Raw genomic sequence first — 12178 nt, 5'->3', positions numbered from 1 at the left:
CTGATATAGCCTCAAAACAAATACCTAAACATGTGTGAATTGAATACGTCATCTACAATTTGAATTAATTATTTATTACAATTGCACCTTTTCCCTCCCCAAATCAATACCACTGTCACGACAATCGTTACGACGAGAATAGTCCCTGCATGGTGTACAGTCATATTCCGCTGCCCTGAGAGTCTGGCTACGTGGTTCTAGCACCCTGTATTATTTGGGCCTAGCCTCATACTAATCTGTGTGATCAGAGGCCTAGTCCTGTCCCATGACATGAGTGAGTTCTTGAACCTTTCCTGTGACCTGTAGGGGGCTCCAGGCGTGCTGTATTGCATGAGATGTGGACTCTTGTATAGTACACAGAGTGGTGGTCCAGGACATTGTGTTTTGTGAATCTATAGATATAACCAGACCTTTTTGTCTGTCACTGGATTGGAGGCCTACTTTTCAGCTTGTGTAAATTCCACTTCTGTGTTCAAACCCATTCTAGCACTAACATCCAAAGTGAATGTTTATGTGGATCTGTGTATGTGGCCTATCTGGTACGTGCATTGTGTGTATGGATGAGCCAGAGTAATGGATGCATGTGTGACCTAGTCAGGATGTCATTGTCATGGACTTCTGCGCATGATTGAGGTGAGTTTTCTGTTCCCAAGAAAATAGAAATGTAATGCAGACATTTCTGAAACTGGAGGGTGGAGTTCTTAAAAAGGGAGTGGGTAGAAAAGAGACAAGACTTCTTTAGAAATTCGATTAGGCCCTTTTCTGAGAAATGCTAGTGCTTATTCCTCCTGTAGCACTGCCATTTCATAAGTGGTGGGGGTGAATGGAGGGATTGCAGACTCTGTTGTTCAAAGTGAGAGAGATCTCTTAGGTGGAGGCAGCATTTACCGTGATCACTCTTGGTTGTTGCTGATGGCAGTCAGGTGCAGAAACCTCATGCTTGTTTGAGCCTCAGGGTGTTCCTGGCTGAAGACTCCACTCCTGTGAGGAGCTCCACTCTTACACAAAGTTCTGTGTCTGAATACCAGCCTGAGAAGGACTCGTGAAAGGAGAGTCACCCCAAAAAGATTTTGAAATTGCAGACAATGGATCCACATACCATGTCTGCTTTGACTGTATACAAGTATTTGGTTGTATATCTGTTTTTCCAATTCCAAGTTATCTATGACCAAGGAGGAGAATGTTCTGCAGAGCTCTCAGGAACCGTTGTGTAACCACAAATTGTGTTTACCTGACACGCAGCTTCCCAGGGGATATCACTTGAATCTTGCCTTGCTGGTGGAAGCTGTCCATCTGACCTGAAGTGCTCAAATGCCAACCTCCCTACTGAGAAAGGGAAGGATCATACCAGCACTGCAGGAGGTATGACTATCCAGGAGGAGGCAGGTGCACTGAGATCCCGGTGCTTTTGGGGTCTGCCAGAGAAAGGAGTAAAGAGGAGAGCAATCTGCTTGCCCCAGGTGTTTGCTGGTGACGAACTTCCTATTGAAAGTTCCAGGTCGGAACTGCAGAATCATGGCTACCTGGTGCCTCTGTGACTAGGATAACAGGCGCAGATGAACTGGTGCAGCTGATCTGCTATAGTGACCCCAAAGAGTTATGACAGGGTTGATCTTAGGCTGCTGTAACCAAAACAGTGTTACTGCCCTTTGCTGCTACTCCTCATTCAGAACCTGCAGCTTCCAGTATACCACTGGACCCGAAGAGACATAGCCTTGAAGTGGGGCATGGGCAAAGCCTAGCACCCAAGCTGGCTGGAGTGTGGCTGTGATGAGATCCACCCACACGGAAGGCTCTCTGTGGTCTGCTCCCACCGCCTCTCTTCAGACGCAACCTTACTGCTGCTGAGGAGGCTGCATCAGAACCATGGCATGTATACCCTCGCAGAAGCAGGAGAGAGGCTGCTGCCCGACAGCTAAACACTTTCAGGACATACCATGATGAAGAACTGTTAAAGACTGAGGACATTGACTATTCACTAGAGGGATAACGGGCACTTGTACCTATTACTATTATTCCTAAAAGGAGTGAAACCTAGACCAGAAGGGGGACCCAGGGATAACAGGATAGACGATGGAGGCTGCTTTGTGATCACTGGGTTCTGAGCTTGGGCACCCCCACACTACCTTCCTGAGAAGCCTGTGTGACTGCTCACAATTGCTACAGCAGACTCTTATGTCCTAGGCACCACTTGGGTCCAGTGTCAAAGTAGCATTTTGTCAAAATATGTCAGCCATAAATCTCTCTCTCTTTATATATCTATATATTTGCGGGAATGAGAGAGAGGTAGAGAGAGAGAGAAACGACTGAATCTGAATGTATTTGACAGCTCCCAATTGCAGGTGCCAGGTGCTGACAGACGACGGAGGATGCTTACAGGAGGCTTCCTCCACTGGAACAGATAATTCTTCACACGCAGTAGGTATATCCACGACTTCAGCATCTTTATCAACTTATTCCCTTTGTTACGTTGTAACATGGACACCATAATGCCAGGGTTGACAAAACTATCAATTTACTTTGGTCAAGGTGACGGGTTAGCTCCTTGCCCCAACCTGCACACTCCATTAGCCACTATTTATTGCTGAAGATCTGGGGAAGGCAAGCGGTGGCAACTGTTGCATGGTGGTAAAGCTATGATGCCACGCTAGAGGCCTAGTGCTTGAGGCTACTACAGCGAAGGACGTGTAGCAAGTACTCCAATTCAGCTAAGGCCCGAGCAACCTTCAGCCCGTTTATTTATCCCCTCGGACCGAGCCAGGCCCTCGGGGTGAGAAATGGATACATTTTGAATGTAGAGGCTGCCTGCAGAAACAAGAGGAAGACGTCAGGGCTCACAGAGCCCTTCTGCTATACTCTTTCTGATGAAGTCTGCACCTTATTACTGAACATATGCTACTGAAGAACACCCTGGATATTTCAATGATGCTAGCACATTATATACATTAAACCGCTGCTAGCAAAAGTATTTTTCACGTGTACATTCAACAGTTCAGCCAGCGTGTGCAAGTTTGCCACCTTCATTTAACCGAATGCCACTGCACACCTAGTGGGAAAATGCACATTTAAGGTAAGGGTACATTTAAGTCTTTTTCAATCTGAGTGCCCTGATCCAATATCAAGAATACATCTTCCTCACACATGTGCAAAGGATGTCTTGAAATGAGACTCTTCAATGTTAGGTTTGCATAATGAATACAAAACTGCTCACCTTTAATTCTTTCACAGGGCTTTCACTCAGTAACCAAAGTTTCCTTTAGGAAACAATAAACAAACACTAGTTATGATCAAAGGAGGAATACACTGTGCCAAGTTGTAGGAAAGTACCATCTTGCCTGGCATGTTACCCCCATATTTCACTGTATATATGTTGTTTTAGTCTATGTGTCACTGGGACCCTGCCAGGCAGGGCCCCAGTGGTCATTTGTATGTGCCCTATATGTATTCCCTGTGTGATGCCTAACTGTCTCACTGAGGCTCTGCTACCCAGAACCCCAGTGGTTATGCTCTCTCTGCTTTCCAAATTTGTCACTAACAGGCTAGTGACTAAATTTACCAATTCACATTGGCATACTGGTACACCCATATAATTCCCTAGTATATGGTACTGAGGTAGCCAGGGTATTGGGGTTCCAGGAGATCCCTATGGGCTGCAGCATTTCTTTTGCCACCCATAGGGAGCTCTGACAATTCTAACAAAGGCCTGCCAGTGCAGCCTGAGTGAAATAACGTTCACGTTATTTTCACAGCCATTTACCACTGCACTTAAGTAACTTATAAGTCACCTATATGTCTAACCTTCACCTGGTGAAGGTTGGGTGCAAAGTTACATCGTTCAGGGCAAATTCCCCGGACTTTGTGAGTGCGGGGACACCATTACACGCGTGCACTGTACATAGGTCACTACCTATGTACAGCGTCACAATGGTAACTCTGAACATGGCCATGTAACATGTCTAAGATCCAGGAATTGTCACCCCAATGCCATTCTGGCATTGGGGGGACAATTCCATGATCCCCCGGGTCTCTAGCACAGAACCCGGGTACTGCCAAACTGCCTTTCCGGGGTCTCCACTGCAGCTGCTGCTGCTGCCAACCCCTCAGACAGGTTTCTGTGTGTAACACCCTCTCCCTTTGGAAATAGGTGTGAAGGCTGGGGAGGAGTAGCCTCCCCCAGCCTCTGGAAATGCTCTGATCGGCACAGATGGTGCCCATCTCTGCATAAGCCAGTGTACTCCGGTTCAGGGATCCCCAGTCCTGCTCTGGCGCGAAACTGGACAAAGGAAAGGGGAGTGACCACTCCCCTGACCTGCACCTCCCAGGGGAGGTGCCCAGAGTTCCTCCAGTGTGTCCCAGACCTCTGCCATCTTGGAAACAGAGGTGTCTGTGGCACACTGGACTGCTCTGAGTGGCCAGTGCCAGCAGGTGACATCAGAGGATCCTTCTGATAGGCTCTTACCTCTCTTGGTAGCCAATCCTCCTTCCTAGGTAGCCAAAACTCCTTTCCTGGCTATTTAGGGTCTCTGCTTTGGGAATCTCACCGGATAATGAATGCAAGAGCTCATCAGAGTTCCTCTGCATCTCTCTCTTCACCTTCTACCAAAGGATCGACCGCTGACTGCTCAGGACGCCTGCAAAACCGCAACAAAGTAGCAAGACGAATACTAGCAACCTTGTATCGCTTCATCCTGCCGGCTTTCTCCACTGTTTCCAGGTGGTGCATGCTCTGGGGGTAGCCTGCCTCCTTTCTGCACCAGGAGCTCTGAAGAAATCTCCCGTGGGTCGACGGAATCTTCCCCCTGCAACCGCAGGCAACAAAAGACTGCATCACCGGTCCTTTGGGTCCCCTCTCAGCACGAGCATGGTCCCTGGAACTCAGCAACTCTGTCCAAGTGACTCCCACAGTCCAGTGACTCTTCAGTCCAAGTTTGGTGGAGGTAAGTCCTTGCCTCCCCACACTAGACTGCATTGCTGGGTAACGCGTGATTTGCAGCTGCTCCAGCTCCTGTGCACTCTTCCAGAATTTCCTTCGGCCACAGCCAAGCCTGGGTCCCCAGCACTCTAACCTGCAGTGCACAACCTTCTGAGTTGTCCTCCAGCGTCGTGGGACTCCCTTTTGTGACTTTGAATGGATTCTGGTTCACTCTTCTTCCAAGTGCCTGTTCAGGTACTTCTGCGGGTGCTGCCTGCTTCTGTGAGGGCTCCCTGACTTTCTGGGCGCCCCCGCTATCTCCTCATCCAAGTGGCGACATCCTGGTCCCTCCTGGGCCACAGCAGCATCCAAAAACCCTAATCGCAACCCTTGCAGCTAGCAAGGCTTGTTTGCGGTCTTTCTGCGTGGGAACACCTCTGCAAGCTTCTTCACGACGTGGGACATCCTTCCTTTAAAGGGGAAAGTTCCTAGTCCTCGTCTTTCTTGTAGAACTCCAAGCTTCTTCCAACCGGTGGCAGCTTCCTTGCACCCTCAGCTGGCATTTCCTGGGCTCCTGCCCACTCTCGACCCTGTCGCAACTCTTGGACTTGGTCCCCTTGTCTTACAGGTACTCAGGTCCGGAAAATCACTGTTGTTGCATTGCTGGTGTTTATTCTTCCTGCAGAATCCCCCTATCACGACTTCTGTGCTCCCTGGGGGTAGTAGGTGAACTTTACACCTATCTTTCCGGGTCTTGGGGTGGGCTATTTTTCTAACCCTCACTGTTTTCTTCCAGTTCCAGAGACCCCCTACAAGCTCACATAGGTTTGGGGTCCATTCGTGGTTCGCATTCCACTTTTGGAGTATATGGTTTGTGTTGCCCCTATACCTATGTGCTCCTATTGCAATCTACTGTAATTTTACACTGCTTGCATTACTTTTCTTGCTATAACCTGCATAATTTGGTTTGTGTACATATATCTTGTGTATATAACTTATCCTCACACTGAAGGTACTCACTGAGATACTTTTGGCATATTGTCACAAAAATAAAGTACCTTTATTTTTGGTACTTCTGTGTATTGTGTTTTCTTATGATATTGTGCATATGACACCAGTGGTATAGTAGGAGCTTTACATGTCTCCTAGTTCAGCCTAAGCTGCTTTGCCATAGCTACCTTCTATCAGTCTAAGCTGCTAGAAACACCTCTTCTACACTAATAAGGGATAACTGGACCTGGCACAAGGTGTAAGTACCTCTGGTACCCACTACAAGCCAGTCCAGCCTCCTACACAAGTTCCTTTGCAATCTTTTCCAGGCTGCATAGAAAAAAAAGTCAAGTTTGTATGTTTGAAGCTTGAACTGCCAATGAACGTCGAGAAAATCTTTTTAGAGAGAGTCGACTTTTTTGACCTTGCAGCCTAGACTGCTGCAAAGGAATCTCCCAAGAAGAAAAATAGGGCAGCCTTAAGTCCACAGACTACAATTGGAAACGTCAGAACTTTGCATATGAGTGCGCAGCACCAGTGTGAATAAGGTGCATAATGACGCTGTTCTCAGTGAAGCAGGAGTGTGGCCTCGCATCACTGTCAGCTCGACTGGGAATTCCTTTGGCTTCTTCACCTGATCAATGTTCATTGAGGATCCTTTTTTTTTCATCCATCCATGTAGATCTTGGTTTCTCATGCTTATAAAGTAGTGCAAGATATAGTGCTGCGAGTAAAATAATTGTTTATCGATCAAAGATTTGCTGCTCCATAAAGTTTTTTCATCATCGCACTGTGATGGGTGGTGGTGGAGCGCTAGGCCTTCAAGGATGGAATGATGAATAAGAACTAAGGGCCATATGTTCAAAGTTACTTTGCGGTTACAAAGGCTCAAGTTTTCAAAATCAGAGCCTTTGGATCTATAAAATAATTTTGGGCTATGTTCAAAAAACAAATTGTGATTCGGTTTATTTGTTACCAAAATGCAATAAAGTTTTGCGACTACATACCAAATCGTAAATTGTATAGGGCGCGTTTAGGGTGTCTCTTCAACTTTGCGACTTCTTATGCTATGTATCAATAGCTTGTAACCGCATTTGCGGCCGCAAATGATTGATAAGTTATCAATACCTGAAAAGTGGTGGTAACCAACTCACAAACTGAAAGGGTTCCCTCAGGCACCCCTTACCCCTGGGGCCACTACTTACTGGTAACAAAAGTTTTAGAAAACCCTTTGTTTCTTTCTAGGTCAAGCCTGCAGGTTGCACACATGTGCTGCCCTCGCTTTGCATATTGTTGTGTTTAACAATTAAAAACAAACCCAAAAAGGGGCTTTTAGGCCGCCCATTACGTATGATTCATTGGCAGCTTTATAACTCTTCTTTGCTGCCTTCTCATTCTAAGGGTGCTTGCAAGGCCTCACTTCTTGCATCACTTCAAATCCTTCGTGTGGCGCGTGGACCAACGACAGATTGGTTTCTCCTAATTATTGTCCGTTCGTGCTGTGACTAAGGTACTGTTTCTTCTTTTTTACCATTTCTATACAGCGTTAACTTGACTAAATGTAAAAATGTATCAAATAGTGTTTAATTTGTGGAGACGTGCCTTGTAGCACCGATGACGGGGCACATGACCAACCCTCCCTTGCTGCCACAAGGCCCAGGAGAAAGGCACCCAAACATTTCTGGTCCGGTTACTTACTCTCATAGTCGGGCCCCTAGCAGCCAGCCCCTTTCTTCTTCACACAGCAGAGGTCTGTATCTCCGCTTCCAACCCATCGAGAATTCAGACCACCTCTCCTGGCCCAGGGGGTCGGGTCAACCAACTCAAAAGCCTAACCACAGCAATCACCAAACCTATTTTTAGAGAGCGCTTCACACTACACAAATGCCGCTTTTAAGTCCTTCAAATAAATGATGCTATTATTAACAAATTTAGGCTTCCAAAGTTACCTGTCTCGGTAGGATGGAAGGTTGGATTCGTTTTACCACAATTCAAAAGCGTGGCTCTAAGAGGACAGTATTTGTCGGGGGCGAGCGATCAATCAGTAAAGTTGCCGCCAAACTAAGAGAACACAACAAAACTAAAGCGGCCACGAAAATCATCTAGGACACCATCCTCTCAGCGTCAGTTCGTACATTCCGCCCCTAAAATCGGGATGCTTGTGACATCAGCAGACGGCGCGTGGCGAAGAATACACCTCAGACGACAGATATGCAAGATCACATTGAACCTCTCCATACATGTGCGGACAGAAGGTGAGATAAACTTATGTAAAGATCCTTAAAAAATGCAAAGGAATATAAAAATGTGAAGCAAACATTATATAAATGCAGCTCTGCAAATGTTTAAACATAAGAACTCAGAAAATTATTTGGATTGCATTTACAACAGTGCACGCAAGGGAGTAGCCAGAACATTAGCCCCCCCCACACACTTTGAACTAAACCTCTGATGACACCAAGCAAGCGAAGGAAGTGAGCCCAACCCCCTCCCCCCGAAGAAGAGCTCCCTCCATTGTTTCTTCCATCCGAGCATCTGTCTATTTATCCTTTCACCCTTCCATCCAACCTTTGCGTTGTCATCCATTAATTCTTTCATCCATTATTCAACCTTTCCCTGTTGAATCAATCCATACAATCTGCCATACATCCATCTTCCCATCTATCCTCTCTGCCATCCATTGCCCTATCCATTCATCTACTCTGTCATCTACCATCCTTCCATCCACTGCCATCCATCTACCTATTCTGCACCCATCCTTCCATCTATCCACCCTGTCGTCCATTCATCCATCCACGCAGCCATCCTCTGTGCCATCCATCCATCATATATCCATTCATCTATTCACCTATCCATCCACTCTGCATCTATCCATCCTTCTTGCAGTCCATCCATTCATCCATCCACTTTGCCATCCACCCACTCTGCCGTCCATTCACCGTTCTGCCATCAATCCATCATACCTTCATCCACTCTTCCATCCATCTGTCCATCCCACTCGTTCACCCATCCATTTACTATGCCATCCTTTCATCCATCCATCCACCCATCTATCCCTTTACTATGCCATCCTTTCACCTTTCTATCCACCTGTCCATCCACTCACTCATCATTCCATCCCTTTACCCTGCCATCCTTTTACCTGTCCATCCACCTGCCCTTCCACTCATCCTTTCACCCACTCATCCATCTACCCACTTACTCATCCACCCACTCATTCATCCACTGATCCATCCTTCCACCCAATATTCCTTCCATCTTTCCCTCTTCTATTTACCCACCTTTCATCCTTCCTTGCTCCTGCTTGCCCTTCTATTGATGCTGTATTCTTTTATAGCGGTATTTATCAGCTTTTATCTGCCATGTTGCAGTCAGAAGAGGCCCATAATGAACCCCACCCCTGCTGAAGCTGCTGAAGCTGCTAAAGCGGGGGTTGACGACGCCCTGTGAATATATGCATATATCAGGCCAGACCTTTTAATTGTCCGTCAAAAGGACCACAAATGAAGGGTAGAAATTCCCAGAACAGACCACGGTAATCAATCAAGCCGAAGTTCCAGCTGCAAAACCTCTACCAAGCACAGTTAGTTTAACTGAGGCAGTGGAAGATAAGCTTTTCACAAAACCACAAGGACTGTCTGTGGGCGTTGTATTACAATGTGAGGCATTAGAAGGAGATAGCCTGGGAATAGAAATGCATTTGTGTGGAAACAAAGAACTGTAGAATAATATTGGTATAAGTTACAAGGTTATTTATCACATCTTTTAAAAGTCAATGCTGCCATCCAGGATCAATATTTATATAACATGCAGGAGGTTGAGTTTTTAGAATAGTTTTATGTATACATGAGAAATTCAGTAAAAAAAAAAAAAGATAAGCGGACAGGACTGACCGCATCATAGCACTTTTTTTTACTTCCACCAATACTGCATAGCAGTCGTGTTGCTGTACAGCAGGGCTAAAAAAACACATTGACAAAGCCAATAGATTTTGCATAGGTGAGACCTACTGGCTTTGCCAATGCTTGTTTTGAAAGCACTCCATTTTCTTTTAAGGATAACAGGTTGCAGTTGAAAAGAAATTGCTTTGTTTAAAAGCAATCACAGGCGTGGTAGTGCCCCACCATTTGATGGCAGCAATTTGTAGTAGGTCTCAATTTACAACCTACCTCATGCATATTAATGAGGAAGGTCAAATAGCTAACCCCCAACGAATTGGAATTTTGGGAAACAATATATTTGAACACGTCAGCTCACTAAAAAACAATGCATTTGGTACAAGTTGAAGCACAAATTGTGACCAATTTTACAGAATGCGTTGTACGAACATAAGGTCCTATGTTATTCGGTGGCTTGCCAGAGTGAAAGTCAACTTTCAAAATAACTCTGTGCCCGAAGATACTGCCCTCTAGGAAGTCTTTTCTTACTAGGAGCATCTTTTGACCTTACCTACAACTCAGGAAGCTTACTAGGAATTGTTATTTTTTTATAATTTCCTGCTGTCCTTTTTTACATTAAAAGCTGGCCAAACAAACTTGTGGGCTTTGGCGTGAAATTAGAGGGGAAGACATTGATGTGATTCTGAAAGGTTCGGCCTGTGATGCTTGTGAGCCGTGTAGCTAGTCAGATAATGACATTCTCCCAAGCCTGGAAGGCAGGTCATTTATTTGTCCACCTGCCTGGTGGCTCAAATCTGGCTGCATCATCTGGAATGGTTGCTCACAGTGGAACACTGGACTGTCATCTCTGTAAACTGCTACAGGAGCATCTCATGATATCTCGGTTGAAGTCTGCGAGATGTGGAAATGGGTTTAAAACTGCATTTTCACTACAATTATACAAGCTAAATAAATCTCAGCGGCCAAACTGAGACTATTCTTCAATATTATTATTTATTCTGCTAAAACCAAAAATCACTACTGCCCACACAACTCAATCCTTATTTAAACAGTTCACTACTGAGTAGATGGAGAGTGTGCTGTTCTTGTTGATGTCTTATGTTTATGAATTCCATATTAAGTGGTTACTCCCATTCAAGGATATGGAAATCCGGTCCTGTGACACTAACCTCAGTGAACTCGATGGAGGTGATTACGTTTAGGAGGGTGAATAAAAACTGCTGAGCGGAAGACCACATTTAAGTGTGTGGGACTAGTCTGGCACATCAAGAAGCTGAAAATGATTTTCAGATGGGTGAGGCCTTCGAAAAGAGGGTGAATTGAAAGTGCAAGTGGGTTCTTGGTATTGGGGGATAACCGTACACTACACACTAATATGGAGGACACCAAAAATCAAGTCGTGGAAACAGAAAAAATACAAACTGTTAAGCACCTTAGGACATTTCAGATATGTCAACCTATTCACAAACTGCAAATATAAGTAGTTTTAGACTCCTCTCCAAAAACTGTAAGAGACAAAGAAAAATGGCCACCATGAAAAAGGTCCTGGAAACCATTCTTTCTGATGTGTACTCGAGTCTAAAGACCAATGACACCAAAAAGATCTTATTTTCTTTTCTCCACAACCTGGGACCAAGAATGAAACTGGTCAATCTGAGTTCACTATGTGTAAGGGTTCCGAAATACAAGATCAATGTAGTAGACATTTAAAATTCCTGTAGGGCACTCCCTATAAATGTTTATTCTGGTGGCACAAAAAGGTTTCAGTCTAATGCAGAGGTCTTCAAACTGGGGGGCGGGCCCCCCTAGGGGGGCCTCAAGTGATCTCAGGGGAGGTTCCAGACTCTGGCCAAAAGAAGCATTATACAGATAACAGGCCTTTGATTTAAGCAGAAGTATATTATTGCATTTTTTAAAAAGGTAATAGTACTTAACTGCAATGTTCAAATAGGTCTAGACATATTTAAACATTGCCATCTTTATAAAATAATTGTGAAAAATTCTGAGGGGGGGGGCTCAATGATTTTTATTTTTCAACTTGGGGGGGGCGCGGCATTAAAAAGTTTGGAGACCACTGGTCTAATGAGTTAAGAGATCCAATACAGGGGTGTGGCCAGGTGGGCCAATATAGTGGACGCGTTTGAAGCGCGCTCCAGAATTGTCATCCACCCTGGTGCTAGCCAAAACTTTCTGGCCACAAGACGAGCTCCTGGCACTGCTGTGAGGGTTGGCCCCGTCAGTGACAAAAATCACTTACTCTCTTGTCCACTTCCTGGTTTGCTGACACAGCCTGACGAGGCAGCAGAGAAGTTAAAATGGTGGCAGCTGCATCAAACCTGGGAAGATTCTTTGGGACCTGTCGGGTTCATTGCTGCTC

The sequence above is a fragment of the Pleurodeles waltl genome, chromosome 6 (assembly GCF_031143425.1).
Source record: "Pleurodeles waltl isolate 20211129_DDA chromosome 6, aPleWal1.hap1.20221129, whole genome shotgun sequence".
Classification (NCBI taxonomy): domain Eukaryota; kingdom Metazoa; phylum Chordata; class Amphibia; order Caudata; family Salamandridae; genus Pleurodeles; species Pleurodeles waltl.
The sequence above is the reverse complement of the archived record's forward strand: the minus strand, read 5'-3'. Positions refer to the sequence as shown.